Source organism: Podarcis vaucheri, assembly GCF_965113315.1.
Source record: "Podarcis vaucheri genome assembly, chromosome: 3".
Classification (NCBI taxonomy): Eukaryota; Metazoa; Chordata; class Lepidosauria; order Squamata; family Lacertidae; genus Podarcis; species Podarcis vaucheri.
The window spans coordinates 27,372,456-27,392,708 of record NC_138761.1 but is presented as its reverse complement, the minus strand read 5'-3'; the positions used below and the strand labels follow the sequence as shown (position 1 = coordinate 27,392,708).

The 20,253-nt window shown below is 43.3% G+C and overlaps 2 protein-coding genes across 2 annotated transcripts in view; one reads left to right on the top strand and one right to left on the bottom strand.

Annotated features, from left to right (window-relative positions):
• Positions 1-8,942, bottom strand: part of ATF3 (activating transcription factor 3) — a 36,147-nt gene extending 27,205 nt beyond the window's left edge. The window contains exon 1 of the mRNA XM_082218006.1: positions 8,665-8,942. The gene's annotated coding sequence lies outside the window, so the exon portion shown is untranslated. The remainder of the gene's footprint in view (positions 1-8,664) is intronic.
• Positions 8,943-11,682: 2,740 nt separating this feature from the next.
• PACC1 (proton activated chloride channel 1) overlaps positions 11,683-20,253 on the top strand; it is a 66,372-nt gene continuing 57,801 nt past the window's right edge. Inside the window, exon 1 of the mRNA XM_082217855.1 lies at positions 11,683-12,775. The gene's annotated coding sequence lies outside the window, so the exon portion shown is untranslated. The remainder of the gene's footprint in view (positions 12,776-20,253) is intronic.

Below are 20,253 nucleotides of genomic sequence, written 5' to 3'. Positions count from 1 at the left end.
GTCAACAATTGGCTAAAAAGTACTAATGCAATCAGGAGTTTCAGGGTGTGATATGTAAAAAGGTAATATTCTGAAATTCCACACATTTATCTGGAAGTAAACCCCGCTGAGCTGAGTGGGACTTTCTTCTGAGTAGGCATGCATAGGATTGCACTATAAGGGAAACAAACTGTTTTGTTTTGTTTTTTAAAAAGAGACATTATGAATGAACATAAAAGATGCTATCCTTAAGTGTGTGGAGAAAAAAATATTAATGGGCTTGTGAAAGAGGTATAGTCATATATTTGTGTAACACAGATTATACTGATATTAATTATACCTGCTAAAGAGATCCAACAAAGAAGCCTATCCAGGAAATAAATAGCATTTAACCTGTTGGGAAATGTAAATGCTAAGCACAGCTTTAAATGATGAATCAAACTGCAATTGCAGATTGAGGACACTTTTTGGGTGGGGAACGATTAAGGCTAGTTTGATTCTGGTATGTGATTATAACAGGACGTGAAACAAAATACTAAAAATCACTTTTCCTTCTGAGAATGACTACTGCTTATGAAATTGTGAGTTATCATCTACATCAGGCATGACCAAACATGGCCCTCCAGCTGTTTTGGGACTACAACTCCCATCTTCCCTAACTAACAGGATCGGTGGTCAGGGATGATGGGAATTGTAGTCCCAGAACAGCTGGAGGGCCAAGTTTGGCCATGCCTGATCTACATTCTGAGGATCTCAAAAAATCTGCTATATTTTGGTAATATGCAGATTTATTTGAAAAAACTAGTTGAAACATTAATTGGTTTAATGGAAGGTGATCAGTTCAGGCAGTTGACAGCCCTAATAAATATACATAAGTATATTGTATAAGTATAAATATACATCAGTTTGACATCTCTGCCATAGATGCTTTCGATAAAGGGTATTCCTGTCCTAGAAGAGGGTCAACTTGCCCAGTTTGCAGGATGCAAAAAGATTCTGCAGGACAGTTCTAGTTAGCTCTTGGAGAATTCAAAGATAATTTGCTAAAGAGGAGCAGGTTTTAAGAGCATTTGTTGTTATTATTATTTTCCTTCACCATATCCTTCATAAATAACTATAGCAATATTATCAACACAGTGGGGGTGTCTTTCAATAGTGGTTATGTGATAATCTGACACAGAACATAAAAGATGGCAGGAAATTGAGGATCAAGCGTGTCCTGAAATTTCACTTAGCTAAGACTCTTGCCTTTTCCTCCAGTTTCAAAGGCTGGGAGAGGGAAATGGACTGCCTTAACTTTCAGTTTCCTGGGTGTTTTATAGCTTTGCCATGAACATGTCCAGATAGGAATGAAAGAAGTGTATGTGGAAAATAAAACAAACACGAGTTGGGTTCTACATCTGAAGATCAAAGATTGAATTGCAGGCTCTTTTCTCCTCTCCCCCCCAAAAAAAGTGAGGGGGCATGTGCATCTGCCCTGGTCCACAGCCTGAACTGATTAAACTGAAAAAGCAGGGTGCAAGACTTTTGCCTACCTCAGCCTTGTAGTACCTTGATGGGGACAGTAATGTAGTTATTTCCTTTATAAATTGCTTCCCGTGAAACATCATGAAGCAGTTCACCATAAAATCAACCAGAAAACCATGTATAAAAACCATTTGAAATCCAATGCAGACTCCAGATAGGCATCTCCACTTGAAAATTATCCTTGTGATGTGAAATACAGTGCACTGTTCCCTAGAGCAGTGGCGGGTTTATGGTCCATGGTGTTTTCTACACAGCCCTTTTTTGAGGGGTGCGGGTAGGGCTATTCCTTCATTTAAATAAATGTGACTTCCATCCAAAAAATACAACAGAGCTAAATGCTTAAAAATGAGGTAATAACACAGATAATTCCTCCCCCTCCCCATTAGATTATTAAACAGTTCCTTTTGCTTGTGATGAGACACATATAGAGAGAGGAAGAAAGAAAGGAATGTGTCAGCAGTTGCCACACGACACGTCGGCCTGCAGGGCATCACAGCTTCTACAGTTTAATCGGGGAGTAGGAGACATTTGAGAGCGGACACAACGTAATAAATTCAAACACGAGAATTCATCAAGGGCAATTCATTGTCATGTTTCAAATATCTTCTCTCAGTTAATTATGTTAATGACTGGGGGGGGGATCATCTACCGCAAGGGGCCCTACTTTTGTGCATATCTATAAATCCTCAACTGCCCTAGAGCTTCTGTGCCATGGGTTGGGCCGGCCTTCTCATCAGGCAGAGTGAGGCATCTGCCTCAGGTAGAGTATGTTGAGGATGGGGATGGAGACTTGATAGTCATCCTCCTGAGTGACCCCACCCATTCCCTTCTGTCGGAGGACCACCATGTGGTCTGCTCTGAGCATCCCACGGGAGGATATTGACCCATTACCAACCTTAAAGCATGATTCAGCTGCAACCTGGTCCACTTCAATACGCTGAATTTTTGTGTGAGGGAAGGGGTTTTGTCCTTCTGCAAGCTCAACATATTGTGCCATCCCTACAGGAGCCTTGCGCTGGTCAGCTTGGAGACATCTCTTGCTTTGTTAACAGCCTTGAAACCATGGGGGTGGCTACAGATGCTTGCCTCCAAGGAGCAAAAGCTGGGGGTGATTTTAATCGGGGGAAATTGTGTTGGAAAAGGGATAAGCTGAACCTCCTTCTCATAGCACCATGATCTTAACTAGGGATGGAGGGAGAAATTCAGTTTCGTTTGCATTTAAAGGCAAATATTACGGTAAATCCAAACTTTCCGAACCAACCTGAGAACCAAACTTGCCATCATTCAAAGCTTGCCCTTCCCCGAATTTTGTGACATGTTTTCCTTGTCTCATGCAAATGTCTGAATGACAGAAGCAGCGCTCTTGTTTCTTTTAAAAGTTCTCTGCCAGGGTCTAAAGAACCTGGTTCTCTGTTTTCAAGGGCGTTTAAGGCTCCTGTTACTCAGACAGTCGACTCCCCCCTTGCTTCGAAAACTGGCTTTGAAACTGAAAGGAGTTTTGAAAGCAGTTTGTATTGTGATCATGGCATTGAGGGGGAACATCCTTTGTTTAAGAGAAAATAGTATTAAAACCCCACTTGGCACAAACGAATTCTCCTTTTGACTCTCCTAGCAGCGCAGTCCTACGCATGTTTTACTACAAAGTCAGCTCCACTATGTACAATAGGGCTTGCTCCCTCATGGGGGTGCATTTAGGATTGCAGTATTAATCCCCATCACTTTGACCCATATATTTTAAAAGGCACCTTGGTTGCCCTCCTGCTTACTGCCGTCTTTTATATATTTCTCAGCAATCATCATCATCATTATTCATTATGAATAATAGTGATTTTTCTAGCACCTGTAATTTGCAGGGAGCCTTTCGACCTTTCTTATCTTCAGCTCGGTTTAATTGTAGCTGCGCATTATTGTACGTGGTGTTTTTGCTTCGTGTGGGAGCAATTAAACCAAAATGAACAAGGTAAAGAAATGCCATAAAATTATTTGCAAATTAAAAGCGTGACAAATGTTTTCCAGTTTATGATAGCATAATAAGCAGAATGGTCACCAAGCACTGGTACATATTTGAAAGATGATACCCAGTCTTGCTTCTGTTAGTTTAAACCAGGGAACCAGGCAGAGGGCCTTTTGGGTAGTGGCGCCCGCCCTGTGGAATGCCCTCACCAGATGTCAAAGAAATAAACAACTATCTGACTCTTAGAAGACATCTGAAGGCAGCCCTGTTTAGGGAAATTTTTAATGTTTGATCTTTTACTGTGTTTTTAATATCCTGTTGGAAGCCGCCCAGGGTGGCTGGGGAAACCCAGCCAGATGGGTGGGGTATTATTATGATGATGATTAATAATAATAATTACAAAGATGAAACTGGAGAAAAGGATATTAAAATGCATCTGCATATGTGCTGGACTCAGCCTACAATTTTCCATAGCTATGCAAAGCAGGATGTGTTGTTTTCAGGATCCCACATTTTAGTACTTCCTCAAGTGCCGCAGAATTGTCTCCCATCTGAGAGCTGGCAAGCAGCGGTGGCAGCAATTAGTGGATAATTTAGGGGGATTCAGCTGGCCTACTTTGCAGGGCAGTTGTGCAACAGCTGCACAAGGAAGAGTGTGAGCTCATACCAAGAACAAACTTAGTTGGTCTCTAAGGTGCTACTGGAAGGGGGGGGGATTATTTTGTTTTGACTACAGCAGACCAACACGGCTACCTACCTGTAACTGTTCTCATTTGCGTGAGAGAGGGTTACAGAAGTGCTTCCTCACCCCAAGATCTTATGGATTAGGAGAGGAGAAAAATGTGAGGCCCAAGGCTATAATTACTATGACTACACCAGGATTCTGGTTCTTGCACTCTAGATTTCAATTCTGTCCATAAGTTTTGAACACAGATAGTTTTACTGTATATCAAGGCTTCCATTCTCCAGCTGCTAAACTAGCAGCTGGTGTTTACTTTGGGCAGCTGATATGTACTTGTCTCTGATACATACACACACACACTCTCTCTCGCTTAGTTTGCGCATTACTCATAGTTTGAAAATCACTTTTGACTCCTGTAACGTAATTATGTTAATGTCAACTGAGTCACACAGAAACAGAAAGCTCTGTACATCAAGACTTGGTGTCGGTTTCTGAATACAGTGCACTCCTGTACACAGGAGGGGACAAAATTGCCGGATTGTGAAAGTCATGCTAAATTACAAGCTGCGGCTCAGAGGGAAGGTTAATTTTAATTCAGGTTCACTGCAATTACCATTTTGAAAGGAAGCTCAAGCAACTTTTTCCCATTGGAGGTAGATTGATTAAACAGCAGGGAAAGTTGGGAGGCCTCCACCTTTTTGCCAAGCGATATTGCAGAATAGGGTTCACAAACTGGCAAAGATAGGTACTGTATGCTTAAGCCCACGGATTTCAACAAGTAGAAGCCTGTCCAACTCTAGACTGCAATGTGGCTACACAGGCAGGACTATTCTTCATAATCAGCTATTGGTGCTGAGCAACACATTTCAATCCTAGGCACACTTACCTGGGAGGAACTCCCAAATAATGGAGCTTATTTCTGAGTAGACATGTGTAGGATTTCACTGCACAGCAATGTATTAATTTAAACTAAACCTATTAATGTCAAGTAGTAGTTTAATGTCAAGTAGCTGGCTTTGGAAGATCTCTGAAATGTGCTAGACTGATACGTTTTTTGGTTCTGTAGTACAGTAAGCCTGCAACTTACGCAGGGTTCTGGGGATCGTGCCTGAAGGCAAAACCGCCTAAAGTAAACACACACTGGGTGCAGTGGTGGGTGCGAATTGTCAAATTCTTTTTTTCCTGGACACCCAACCCCTTTTCCATTTTTGGTTTTTTTTATTTTGGGCAGGTGTGGAAAGCTGAATTCATCCATTACAGGGGCACAAGTTGTGGGATTACTGCACGTTCTCCTCAGAAGGAAAATGAACATGTAAGGGTTGGTATGTCTGGAGAAGTGGTGCGTATGAAACCCCATTATTTAAACTACAGTATCCTGTGGAATAGGTTGTCCCAGTAAATTGACCTATTTCTGAGTCACACGGTGTCAGTACTTTCTTTTTCTTTTAAATTGGTTTTTGTTAAAGATTTTCTGTGACACAAAGAAAACAAATAAACAAGGAAAATTGCATACAGCGTCTCCACTTTCAATTCCTAGAGTCATACAAATAAAGCATACTGCAACGAAGCTCTGGACCCTCTAATCTCTCACAATATAGGGCTGCCATATGTCAGAAACAGGGTCAGGGCAAAAATCGCTAAAATGTCCAGGAAAATCAGATATGTAGATTTTGGTGAATTTCCTAAAAGCTCAACAACTTTGGTGTCTGGATTTTCACTTTTTGAAATACGGCAACCCTTTCACAATGCCAATAAAAATAAATAACTATATAAATAAAGGACCTACACATGAGACGCTGACACAAAAACCCTGCACAGACACTATGCAACAGAATGAAAAGATCATTATCCCATCTCCTGCATCCCTTTCCCTCCCTCCCTCTCTCCCCTCTCTTTCCCCCCAATGTCCATGGCAATACCGAACATAAATAAAGTGTCCATACTTTTAAGGCAAAGACCTTTTCAGACCAATAGTTCCCTTCACAAACACACAGATAAACATGTCATGTTGTTGTTGGCGGTGGTAAGCAAGTACATATTTTCTACATACAGAGATGGGTGTGTGAGCACAGTGGTACCTCGGGTTACAGACTCTTCAGGTTACAGACTCTGCTAACCCATAAATAGTACCTCAGGTTAAGAACTTTGCTTCAGGATGAGAACAGAAATCGTTCAGCGGCAGCGGGAAGCCCCATTAGCTAAAGTGGTACCTCAGGTTAAGAACAGTTTCAGGTTAAGAACGGACCTCCGGAAAAAATTAAGTTCTTAACCCGAGGTACCACTGTAAATGTAGGAACTAGCCTCCTGCACAAAAGTAGGATTTACATTCACCGCTCCGCCTACTTTTGTTTCTAGCCCTAATCACCACTGGCATGTGGCCCCCAGAAGGCTGACAAGAAAGGAATGCGGCCCTTCAGCTGAAAAAAAAAGTTCCTCTCTAAATGTAATAGCCATGAGGGTTGCCAGGCAGGATCAAATCAGCAGAATCAGATTGGGAGATTTCTACCTGGCTCTACCACTCTGTTCCCACCTAAAAATCTCTTCATCTCCCCACCTACTGTTTGCATCAGGAAGGTGTCCTCCATTGGCACCAAAGGGTGTGTCCTTCCCTATGCAAACAGCAGTTGGGGGGGGGGAGGAATTTTAAATAGGGCATTGGGAAGGAAAGAGCTAAGCTCCCCCTCCGCACACACCAAGCTGTGCTTCAATTTTACTTGTCCATATATGTCAGATCTAAAACAACAGACTGTAACATGTTGAATGAGTAGCATTCTCCCTTACTGACAGATTCAGAAGAATAGTCATGTCTGCCAAACGTAAATGACTTAAGGTATGTTCATTATTAGTGGCTTGAAGCAAAATAAGGTCATTCTCTCCCTCACAAGTCTTGGTTGCCATAGATCATGACCACACATCTCAAATTGGTCGTAATTAGACCATGCCAAGTCACAAAACGCACCTGGAGCCCCGGGAATTTTTAACACTGCAGAGAGAGCGAGGATGCTGTCACTGAAAGTGAGGGGCATTTTGGGTTTCCTTGCCCCTGCAACACGCAAAACCCACACACCTACAGTGGTGCCCCGCAAGACGAACGCCTCGCGAGACGAAAAACTCGCAAAACGAAAGGTTTTTCTGTTTTCGAGTTGCCTCGCAAGACGAATTTCCCTATGGGCTTGCTTCGCAAAACGAAGCTTGCCCCGCAAGCTCCGGGGACAGCGCTTCTTCCCCGCTGTCCCCGGACCTCTTTTGAAGCAAGGGGCGGCGGGGAGAAGCGATCTTCTCCCCGCAGCCCCAGGTCCGGGGACAGCGGGAAGCACAGCGCTTCTTCCCCGCTGTCCCTGGACCTCTTTTGAAGCAAGGGGCGGCGGGGAGAAGCGATCTTCTCCCCGCAGCCCCAGGTCCGGGGACAGCGGGAAGCACAGCGCTTCTTCCCCGCTGTCCCTGGACCTCTTTTGAAGCAAGGGGCGGCGGGGAGAAGCGATCTTCTCCCCGCAGCCCCAGGTCCGGGGACAGCGGGAAGCACAGCGCTTCCCCTCTGTCCCCGGACGGTCTCCATAGGAACACATTGATTGATTTTCAATGCATTCCTATGGGAAACCGTGCTTCGCAAGAAGAAAAACTCGCAAGAAGAAAAAACTTGCGGAACGAATTAATTTCGTCTTGCAAGGCACCACTGTAATTCGTTCCGCAAGTTTCCCATAGGAATGCATTGAAAATCAATCAATGCGTTCCTATGGAGACCGTCCGGGGACAGAGGGGAAGCGCCGCTCTGTCCCCTCTTTTGAAGCCAGGGGCTGCGGGGAGAAGATAGCTTCTCCCCGCCGCCCCTTGCTTCAAAAGAGGTCCGGGGACAGCGGGGAAGACCCACTGTCCCCGGAGCTTGGGGGGCAAGCTTCTTTTTGCGAAGCAAGCCCATAGGGAAATTCGTCTTGCGAGGCAACTCGAAAACGAAAAAACCTTTCGTTTTGCGAGTTTTTCGTCTCGCGAGGCGTTCGTCTTGCGGGGCACCACTGTAATTTCGTCTTGTGAGGCACCACTGTATGTCTATTTGGTATTGGTGAAATAACGGCATGCATATGTTCAGTGATATTTAGTTACCCCCAAAAAGCTCATTGATTTGGAAACTCCCTCCAGAGCATAAATTCCCACCCACCCACAGCAAAATGATTGATGCCCTGACACAAAGAAACATTGAACAAAAGCAAATTAAGCCACTTCAAACAGATATGTGGAAACTGTTGACCTTCACAGGTCCTGGGTGACACCCCCAGATGAATCTCGTGAATGCCCCTCCAAAACGCACGCGAGATACCCTCGTGAATATAGCTTTACAATCTAAACATGACCATCAGTGTTCATTTGCTAATTTCAGGAAAGGGGGGCAGGGGGAAAATGTCTATTTTCAGGCATTTGCAAAAGTAATCTGTGATGTTCAACATTCAATATTCACCGTTAACAGTCCCAAGCATTGTTCACACACACACACACACACACACGTTTACATGGATGTATATAGTATTACCTGGGAAAGTTGAGAGATGAGCCAGTTCCAGACCTGAAGCAGCCCTGGGTCTCTGGGAAAGCTGAGCTTCTCTCTTTTAGCCTGACTCCTCATCTCTCTTTCAAACCTCTCCATCTGCTCCCTTAGCCAGAACCTCAGTTAATGACCTAAATCTCCTTTGCCCCCCAGGCATCCCCCCAAGTAACCAACTGTTGTTACTAAATTAGGTGGGAATATGAAATCATAGCATAGGTGACTAATATGCGCCCTATAATTCTCCACTACCCATGATCTAAATATGAAGCAACCGCATCATCCCGACCTTACGAGTGCGTGAGGGGCTGTATTTCACAGTGATGCCCTTTGCTCAAAAGATAACCTATTAGGGACAACATCTGTCGTTCGAAACTGGTGAGACTGACATGAGTTCTAAATATTTTTGTGTGATCCTTTGCTCCTCTAACTACTTAAATCATTTTCTGCTTTTTAGTGTGTGGAAATTTACAGCCAGTGGCTCTTCCTTTACAATACAAAGACATGTCAAAAACAGCATTTAAAAAAAAAAATCGGGGGGGAGGGGGAATCACAATGTTTAGAAAAGAAAAGGTCATGTTCAATTACAAAACTAGTGATAAGGAAGTTATTCTTAAATAACTGAGTTATGAAAGAGGCAGTGTGGTGTAGTGGTTAGAATGTTGAATCCTTAGGAACAGGAAGACATGAGTTCAAAGCCCCACAATCATGAGGTTCTCTATGTGATTTTGGACAAGCCAACTTACTCTGCCTAACCTACCTCCAGGGTTGTTGTTGTGATGATGGAAGGGTGGGTGGGGAGGAAAAACCATATATGCCTCTCTGAATTCCCTGAAGGAAGAACGGGATATAAACAGTAATTAATCATAGAATCATGGAATCGTAGAGTTGGAAGGGACCCAAGGGTCATCTAGTCTAACCCCCCCTGCAATGCAGCAATCTCAGCTAAAGCATCCGTGACAGATGGATGCAATACAAACAATTCTGATTGTATTTTTAACACTTAAGTTTCCAGAATCGGGAATGTCAATATTACACGTGGTTGTTGTGGTGTCTTCTTCTTCTGTTGCTCATCAGCATCTGGTATTCAGTGACCTGTCGTCTGAACATGTTGCACAGAGTCATCACAACTAGAATTGTCCCTGAATTTGTCTAGCCAGTTTTAAAAGTTCTCTAAGCTTATGACCAGTACAAGAGGGGAGGCTCACCTGGCAGTGGAACGGTCATTGCACACCTTCAGGCACCAGGCAAAAGCATTCTGTTAATCAGGCCTTTGGCTTTTAACTACCTATGACATTTTTGCCCCAGTGGGATGTTTCAACCTATTTTGTGTGTATGTGTGTGCCTGGTTTTAATGAATGTGTTTGTTTTTTTGCTTAAAATATTGTAAGTCACTTTGAGTTGCCATGGCAAAACAGTGACTTATTATTCTTATTCTTAATGTGGCAGCCAATCCCATAAAACAGGGATGGGAAATCTGTGGCTCTTGAGATGTCGGGTTCCAATTCCCATCATCCCCAGCCAGCATGACCAATGGTCAGGGATTATGGGAGCTCTAGCTCAAAAACATCTGGAAGGTCACAGTTAATTAACTATATGCTGTGTGAAACAAAGTTTTTCAACAGCAGCATATAAACAGAAAAGCATCAGTTTGGGCTAGTCAAGAGGCCTTTGGGTTTCCTACTCATATGCAGCAAAGCCATGGCATGCTTATTTATTATGGTTATATCCTATCTTTATTCCAAGGATTTTAGGGAGTAATTTTCCTCATGCTCAGTCCTCATAACCACCCTATGAGGTAGATTAGGCTGAGCAATATGGAGTGGCTGGCCTAAGGATGTCCAGTAAGCTTCATGGCTGAATAGGGAGTTGATCCCGTGTCTTCCTGGTCCATGTCCACCACACTAACCGCTGCACAAGAGTAACACTGGACTTAGGTGCCCCATGGGATTCTCTACTGCAAACGTCTGTGACACATTTGATTTCAACCATATGATATAAGCAAGCCCTTGAGTGGTTACACACACAATCCAGCATGACCAATGTATTCTTGGCATCATTCCCAATGTCAGTGGAGTTTTTGAGTTATTACGGAATGACGGTTACAACTTCATCTACGTTGGACAATATTGCTTTCCTCTCACATACCACAGTATTACAGTGTGGGATAGGCACACAAATTCCATTTTAATTCAAATGACCCTCATAAAATGAGAATGCAAGGGATCACATAATATGGATCTTAGGCTGGCTGTTCAGCTACCTCCAACTGGTATGAAGAACACTGTTATCAGAAAATGTAACAGGTTTTTTAGAAGTTAACACTAACCAATGTAGTTTACAGCACAATCCTACGCAAGTCTACTCAGAAGTCCCAAAGAATTCAATGGACCTTACTCCCAAGTAAGTGGATATAGAATTCTAGCCTTAGACTACAAACAACAATTTGTGTTCCAGACAAACTATGGTTCCTATCATTTCCCCTTCTGCCTTCCCTGAGAACTCCCATAAACTATCACATTAACAATTATTTATATGCTGTCAGACTATTGGTGAATCTGGTTCAGTACGAACTACTTTGATTGGCAGCAGCTCTCCAAGGTTTCAGGTACAAGCTTTTCCGAGTCCTACCTGAAGACACCAAGGACTGAATCTGAGACCTTCTGTATGCTAGACAGATGTTGGACCACTGAGCTACAGTCCTTCCCCTCTGAGGGTGGCAAGGCAACACCCCAAGCCATGGTTTGTTGGTTTGGGTTTCACATCAAACCATAGTATTCCCAAAGGGTGGAGTACAAAACAGTTTCAAACCATGGTTTCAGATCCTAGTTTGATTGCTGCATTTGCAACCTTATGGTGGAAGGTGCTTAAGAGCTTCTAAGTAGAGCACAGGCCTGGGAGTGTGGGGATCTGTGGACTTCCAGATATTTTGGCCTCCACATCTCTCTCGGCATGCCCAATGGTCAGGGAACTGTAGTCTAGCAACATCTGGAGGGCCACAGGTTCCCACACCAGGCACACAAGGACAGCGTATCCCTGTATTTTTTTATCCAGCTACCAAACAATGGGGGCAGATGAAAGAGGAAGGCTGTTCACCTCAGGCTTGCATGTTTCCTAGAAGCATATGGCTGGCAACTATTGGAAAGAGAATGTGCAATTAAACTGGGGCCTTTGGTCAGATGCACAAGCCACTTGCGTCCATTGTAACCAGGCTCAGATTAGGCCAATAATCTGTTGTAGATTAAGGCTGTATTGTATGATTACATTTCTATCCCACCGTTTCCCCAAGGAACTCAAGGTGGTGCCCAGTATTATCCCCACTCCTCTTTTCATCCTCGCAACACCCCTGTGAGGTGGGTTAGAAATGAGGGGGCAGTGGCCGACCCAAGGTCAACCGCCGGGTTTCACGGCTTAGTAGGAATTTGAACTCTGTTCTCTCTCAGCTCCTAGGCCACCACTCTAACCACTACACCACACTGTCTCCCAGGAGGTCTCTCCTCCAGGCACTGAACAGACCCAAGACCTGTAGTCATATCCTGTTGCTGTTATTTAACAAATTTTAACAAGGCTGCTTTCGTTTTTCGCTTTAAAAAAGAAACTCTTCATTGGGAACGTCGTCTCCTTTAAAGGCTCCTGACTGCCGCTTCCTTCTGCATTCGGTACCCAGAGCGGAAGGGAAAAGGTCACTGTCCCTTTAAGGGCGCCGCACGCCAGCGAACATTCCAAGCTTTCCCCGTCCCTCTTTAGCGCGTCACCGGCATTCCGGGAAGAGGTCGGCGTCGGCCCCTCTCCGTCCTTGACAAGAGGGGCGGGCGGCGACTCGAAACAAAGAAATATTCGCGTCGCGGAACAGGAGAAAAGAGGATTCAGAGCGCCGTCGCTTGCGCCCGAGCGCTTTCTGAGCACTACGGCAAGCGACGAGCCCCCTTGCCCATCCGCACTCCTCAGAACTGGCAGGCCCGCCGCCGGGTGATGACTCACGAGGGGGCGTGGCTGTAAAGCCCTGTTTCCTTCTCTTGCGCTATGACTCATCGTTGACCGCGGAAGCCCCCCGCGCACGCGCAGCAGTGCCGTCTATTTATAAACCGGCCCAAGGAGGGTGAGTGATGTCATGCAGGCGGCAGTTGGGCAGCGACCGAGATTCGGTCTCGCCCCGCCTGTTGCCTAGCGCCCTAGCGGTGTTTACTCTGCTGGGGGCCGCAGGTTGCCTGGCAACCGCGCCAGGCCGCATGAGAGCGGGGGGGCTGTGGAGGGGGGGGACACCCCTTAAGCAAAGGCCGCTCAAGAGGGGAACGAAAAGAAATAGGCCCTTAAAACCCTTTAGGGTTTCTGCTCATGCCCAGGAACACGTCCCTCATGTTGTTGGTTTTATTTAGAGGGGTTTTTTTGTCCTGCTTTTCAGCCCATAAAGAGTCCCAGGGTGGCTTACATATGTCAATAATAAGCATCATGATGGGTATTATATAACAGATATATAGCTAGGTGTATTCTCCATGACAACTTTAAAGTTTCTTTTTAAATAGTCCCAGGGAGGAATAGTAAAGCGGGTTCATATAGTTGGGTTGGGATGAGGCACTGCATTCTAATTTATTGAAAGGTATAAAGTGAAGTTATTTATGCTGGGTCAAAGAGTTTCGCTTCTTTTTGCCCAAAATACAGTGGAATGTTGGATTAATGTGTTTTTTAGTATCTTTTAGTATACTGTGTTTCTAAAGAAATGTTAATATGAATGAGTTTTGGTATTATGTGTTAGGTTTATTTGTAATGGATGATTATGTGTGATTAAAAACCAATACAAAAATCAAAAAGTTCTGGGCCAATATCATGCCTTTAAACATATCTGTGCCGTGACCGCATTTGGAAGACACTGTATAATTCCGGTTGCCTCACCTTCCAAAGGATAAGGTAGAATTGGAAAGGGTTCAGAGAAGGTTAATCAAAATAATCAAGGGAATGGAGTGACTCTCTTAGCCATCATGGTGGCTATGATCAGCCTCCATGGTTAGAGACAGCAACACTACTGTATGATATTTTAGTGTTTTTTTGGTTTCTATGGAAGCCGCCCAGAGTGGCTGGGGAAACCCAGCCAGATGGGCGGGGTACAAATAATAAATTATTATTATTATTATTATTATTATTATTATGACTGATTTGCCTTGAATTAAGCCCTGGCAGCATTCTCTATGGGTGGAAAAGCATGGTCATTGTGGCACACACTCAAAAATTATAACAGATTTGGTTGTACCACGTGATGAATGTTTAAGATGGAATCCCAGTAGAATATTAAAATTTATTATTTATTACAACATTTTAAATCAGTATACATCTGTAAAAAGACATGAGAAATGGACCTTTAGGAAGGCAGGAAACGAAATGAAAGCTGAGGAACATAGGACCTGGGGTCAGATGAAGCAAGATTAGGAAAGAGGGATGATGAAACTGCAGGAAAAGGGAAAGAGCAGTGGTCCTAGGAAAGGAAGAGTGGAAGAAAAATTGATAGAGAAAAGAGCTAGGATGAATCTGATGAGAGTGAATCTTAGTTCCATTACTATCTCTGTCATTCAGAAAAGCAGCTGTAAAATATAAGTGGCCTGTGGCTCAGACAGATGTGTGAAATTCAAGAGAGAAATTGAGCTATTAATAGATACTGAAGGCATGAACTATATAAATAAACAAATTCAATTTGTCTGTTATTTTTCACTGTCAGCTTCCCCAGTGTTCTGTTCATGCTCAGCCCTCAAGCATTTCCAGCATTGTTTGGAGCCAACGGAATGGCTTGGTGCCTTGGTGGTGAGCCTTGCTGTTGATTTCACAAGGAGTATTTTTTGTGTATTTTTGTGTCACCTATAGTGACTTGAGACAATTGAATCTGGGCAGCCTTGCCACGCCCTCAAGGAATGGATAGGACATGGGATTTGTATGTAAGTGATTGGGATAGTGAAGGTCCGTTTGCGTAAAAGACAAGAAGGAAGTAATAATAAAGGTTCGTAGATTTACGTTTTTTATGGCTGTGTCCTGCTCTGTTGATGTCTTAGAGCTAGTTAGATCCTTCAGTATGGGGTTGGTTAATCAATTGTGCAAAACATGGAGCTCCGATGTCTTACTTTTATTCCCAGGATAGACTATAAAAGTAACAAATTATTTCTGAAAAGATTGATTTTTTAAAGAGTTAGAAGTAGGGGGGGAATAGTGCTGCCAGTTTTTCCAATTGCTTTCTTTGGATGTGATTGTTAATTTTGCTTGATATATTGAGCTCTATAAATCTAAGTTTGTCGCCATGTCTTTAAATATTACATATTAACCACAAATGAATTGAAAACTAGGCTTCTTGGTTAAGGGCTGTTCATTTTGCTTTTGACACTTTGTGGGGGCCTTTATTTGTCAATAAAAAACGCTAATGCTATGTAATAATATGTAAAATAGGTATATAAGAGATTTGTAATTCAGTAATAATAAAAGAGAAGTGCCCTATATTAAGGACATAGGATGAAATCCAGTGTGGTAGTTCCACTAATGGAATGGCTTTTGATCCAATAGAAGTGTCTGGTAACAGAAAAGGAGAGGAGGATTCTCATGGATTTCAGCTATCTACATAATCTGGAGGATCCCTCAACTGTCTGGAACAGGTTTTGTATAGGGTCTGCAGTGGGAAGGGGGAAATGGAGAAAATTGCCTTCCTGCTTAACATTAGTGAATGGCTCTGTTAGATCAAAAGTTGTTCTGTGAGTGGGACAGCAGCCTTGGATTTCCTCCAACAGAGGCTGCTTTATACCCAGACAGACTGTTGATTCATGTAGGCAAAGAATTAAGGCTGCACTCCTTAACGTATGTCCTAGGGCGTGAGTACCATTGGACTTAATACTAAGTAAGAAATGCATAGAATTGCACTGCCAGTGTTACCAAATTAGTGATGAAGCCCCATACAAATTGTGTGACACTATTCAGCCCCTATGATACTGTGTAGCAAATCCCTCTTCAGACACCTGTTCAACCTTCATTCTTTTCTGTTGTCAAGAGCTGCAGTAGGGTTTGGTCCTCCGAGAAGAAATGTTGTTTTGGGAACATTTTCTTTTGGTTCCTTTATTTATGTGTCTGTGGCCAGGGGCTTGGAAGAGGAGAAGGAAAAGCTTCATTTTTCCACATGTAATATTCTGGGATTGCCAAGTCCTAGGAGCTATTATGTTGATGTAATTGCCTCTTTCCTGTTCCTGGCTACATAAATAGAATGGACATTTGGATCACCCGTGATTCTTCTAATTTTAGTCCCTATTTCTCAATTTTGTGACAAAAGACAGTGCTGATAAGATCTCTGAGAGTTTTCACGTGAGTCTCTCATTTCTTAGTTTCCAAGAGCAGAAAACTGGAGTTCCACATGCTCATATCAGGAGCTGAAGTTGAACATTAACTTGAATCTTGCAGGCCAGCTCTTTTCCACTCTAGACAAAATGTGAGTCTACTGAAATCTACTGAGAATGTTTTTATTCCAGTAGCTATTCACGTGACAGAAGGTGAGGGACAGTGCAACAGTGGCCGAAACCAAACTGCAATCACTCAGAATGTAGAAATCTTGGGGTCTTATTAGCAGTTTTCTTTTTTTAAAAAATCTGAATGTGTTGTTGTACTTTCACAAAATCATTCTTATCAATTTCACCAGTATGAGTTTTCCTCGTAACTTTAAAAGGGCATGCATTTGTATCTGCACTGGAGCTGTTAAAAAGAAGAAAAGGAAACACTGCTAAAATTGATGCTTCACCACAGCGAAAAGAAAGAAGAATTGAATTGGTGAAATTAACAAGGCTTCCCAGTTTTCCCAAAGGGAAATGGGAGGGGCTGACCATCAGTACAGAAAGGCATTAATGTAACCAGCCATGTCATGATGGGACTATATCCAAGTACACTCATAGGGCAGCATGGGCAAACATCCAGTGTAGGCAATGAGGGCAGGGGAGGACAATGGCTTCTGCAGTAGCTGGAGGAGTGTCATGACCTTTAAAGAGGGGAAAGCTGAAGTTTTTAAAGGCCACATGAACTGAAGTGAGGAAAGATTCCTCAACGATCATCAAAGTACTTCAAAATGTACATGTGATTTCAGTTTAAACTACAGTACTGCCTCTTTAACTCATTGCAAGTTCACCTAAGGGCCAGACAATGGCTGCTATTGAATCTGACTGGGAATATAAGGGTTTAGTTGAGCTTTGCACTTTGGCAGAGGAGTGCTGGCAATCCTTCTGAGTTCTCCCAAGTCCTACAGAACTCTACGCTAGCCTGCTTATTCAGAAAGCTTCTGTATTGGATTCCTGCTCCTTGTTTCATGCATCCAGCTACCTGCTGCCAGTCACCCTATGCTCCAGGCTGTTTGCTTTGAGCATTAAGTAGGCTCATGTAGGATTACAGCTTTATAATATCTACTTCAACGTAAGCCCCATTGACTTCAATGGGACTTATTCCGGTGTGTGTGAATAGAATTGCATAAGCCACAGCACAAATGCATCAGCAAATGATCATGTATCATTGAAGGCAATGCTGTAAAATGGATGGGGAACCTGTCACCCTCCAGATATTGCTGGACCACAATTCCCACCATCCCTGATCATTGGACATACTGACCGGACTGGTGGGAGTGGAAGTCTAATATCTGGAGAGCCACAGGTTCACCACCTTGCTATAAAACATTGTGTGCACTAATTTGCCTCTCTTTTACCTACTGCTAATCTTAGTGCATTTGTTTTACAGTCCATTCTTCTTCCTCTAAACTCTTACATTAAGTTTTACTTTTTAAAAACAAAAAACCAAAACAGTTTCCATTGCTCGATACACATGCACATTTGGTAAGGCTTGCCCAATAGGCAATATGACAAGATATTAGGATGTGTTCATGTTGTACATGGTGACTTCTGCACAAGAAATTTTCCAAGCGTAGCGATGACTATCTTTACCTATCTTAAAACGGTTTACAATTAAAGAAAATGGGACTGGCCCGAATAATAGAGGAGATGCTGGACAATGGCCAAAGGTCGAAGATATTTAAGAGTTTTGTGTGAATCAATTGTGGATAAATGTACAATCTCTCACATGCTGGGAAGCTGAGTTGTAACTAGGCACATATCACTGGATGTGGTGTGTGGTGTACATTCTCATGCTGTACTTAGTGTAGAATGAAGTGAAAAACACCCATCTGGACAAACCCTTTGGATCTGATGTTAATGGGCTGTTTAAAGTCAGCCCCAGGCAAGAACAAGCCAGCGACAGGTTAATACATCCTGGGCTTTGAGAGAGTGGAGAAACTAGACTCTGAGAGGGGATGGGTGGGTTTGATGTCTCCTGATCATTCAGGTTCACAGTCTTAAGGTTCTGCTGCATCTATTGCTGAACTCAAATCTTTACACAGGGAAGAAGATCGTGTGGATTTCTGGATGATTCAGGATTCCACCCCCCAGTCTACCCTAGTCAACATGGCCAATGCTCAGGGATGATGGGAACTGTAGTCCAACAATATCTGGAAAGCCACAGGTTTTCCATCTCTGCTTCAGATTGAGGAAGTGGCTATCAGCTTCCTCATCAACCATCAGTGAGAAGAATGCAAATCATTTTAAGAAAGGTTTTATGAGTGTTCGGGAATGCAGACCATTAATATTTTTAGGGACACGTATTGTGCGCTGCAGTAATGTGCTAAAGGCTCTGTGGGTTGGATCCAAAGATAAGTGCATGGAAGGAAAGTTTCCCAGTTCCTCCCTCTATTACCTGCACCCCTTGAAAATGCCCTGGGAAGGATCTCTATGAAATGGGTGGAGGTGAAGGAACTGTAGAAAATCATGAAGAGGCTTTCTGATTTTGAGAACCCCCCTCCCATTCCTCAGTAGCCCTCTGTGCTACAAACTTCAACATACTATAAAATCCAAGGCTATGACTTGAATTTTAAGTTGAGTGAATTTGGCTGGTGTATATTACATTGCACCCATCTGGTTACCCCCTGTGAACCATACACAAAAAAGCATGGTTACTCATTTTTTGCCACTATTAATCAGCTTCCAACAAATTTCTAATTTTGCCCCTTCCAAAGAAACATTCGTGTCTGTTTTACAGAAAAGAAGAAAGCCTTTATTAAGATGATTGGTAGAAACAATGTTTTCCACACTTAGAACTTTCCCTCCAATCATGACCACGAATCCATGTGACTCGTGGTACAAGAGAGATGCTGAGGTCATCAAATTGTCTGTCTTTTGAGCATGACTCTTGACATGTTGACTTCTGAAGTTTCCTGCTTCTGTAGGTAGGGAAACACAAAGAGCAGTGTGTGACATAGCGAAAAGAAGCGGTGACTAAGCATTTGTGCAAAAAGAAACACTCCATTATTTTTGTTCTGCTCCCTCTTGGTTATCAACAACCGAAACTATAATTAACAAGCATTAACACTGGACCCTTTATGGGAACTTGCTAAAAATAGTGAGTCATAGAAAATACTCTCTTTTCTCTGTAAATTGCATGCATCATATGAATTTTGTATTTTTGTCTGCTTGGGCTATGAATACATATTCCAAGTAAATGTGGAGCAAACATACTGGAATGATGCTTTTCGGAATATGATGTGGCTTCCTGGGGAAGCACCAGCAGCTGTGTGGGTTCATTGGAGAAGATGGTAGCTAAATAGACCATTTGGTATTGAATTTATCATTGCATTATTGATTGACCACCAAAGAGGTATTATCTGAACACTGGCTTGCTTCTTCAACAGAGAGAGCTGCCACCTGTGGAGCAAAAGGTCATAGAATCATAGACTTGTAGAGTTGATCTTAAGCCCTGTTGTGAAGAAAGTGAGACACTGCAAGTCAGAATACACTGTGCTGAGCTAGGTAGACCAATGACGTGTCTAAGTACAGGGCAGCTTCATACGCGTGCCAGGGACGCGGACTTATAAAAAATATTGGGGGGCGGGGCGGGAAAGCTCATGAATAATAAATAAGCTCATGAATATGCAAATAAAGTGGCGCCGCCTCCTCGTGAGCGAATAGGGGAGAGCGTGCTGCGCCTATTAATCAGCTCCGGAGCGGAAATTGGGTGGAGCTTTTGCTCGGGAGGGAGGGCAGGAGGCATGCAGCCCGACCTTGTGCATTTGGGGCTGGGGGAGGGGTGGCGATGGCGCTCTGCTGGAGGGGCGCCGGAGATTATTGGGGGGGCAGAGCCCCCCTAAACGAATTTTTGAGGGGGCTCGGGCCCCCTCAAGCCCCATGGAGTCGGCGCCTATGACGCGTGCCCATACGTACATCTTTTTTGGAAGATACCATTAGGCAGCTACATATTAGCAATGAAAACAGAAACCTGATACACTGAATGTTAATTATAGAATGTAATTTCTATAGCAGAACATAAGAAGGGCTTTGTCGTATCAGGCCAAAGAGCTAACTAGCCCAAGTCTGTTCTCACAGTAGCCCGGCAGATGGTTATGGGAAACCCAGAAGTAGAACATGAATGCAACAGCACTCTCCCACCCATGCTCTCCAGCAACTCATACTCAGAGGTAAAGTTATATAGGCATTCATTAATTTATTTCATTTTATTTCATTTTCTATGCTGCTTTCC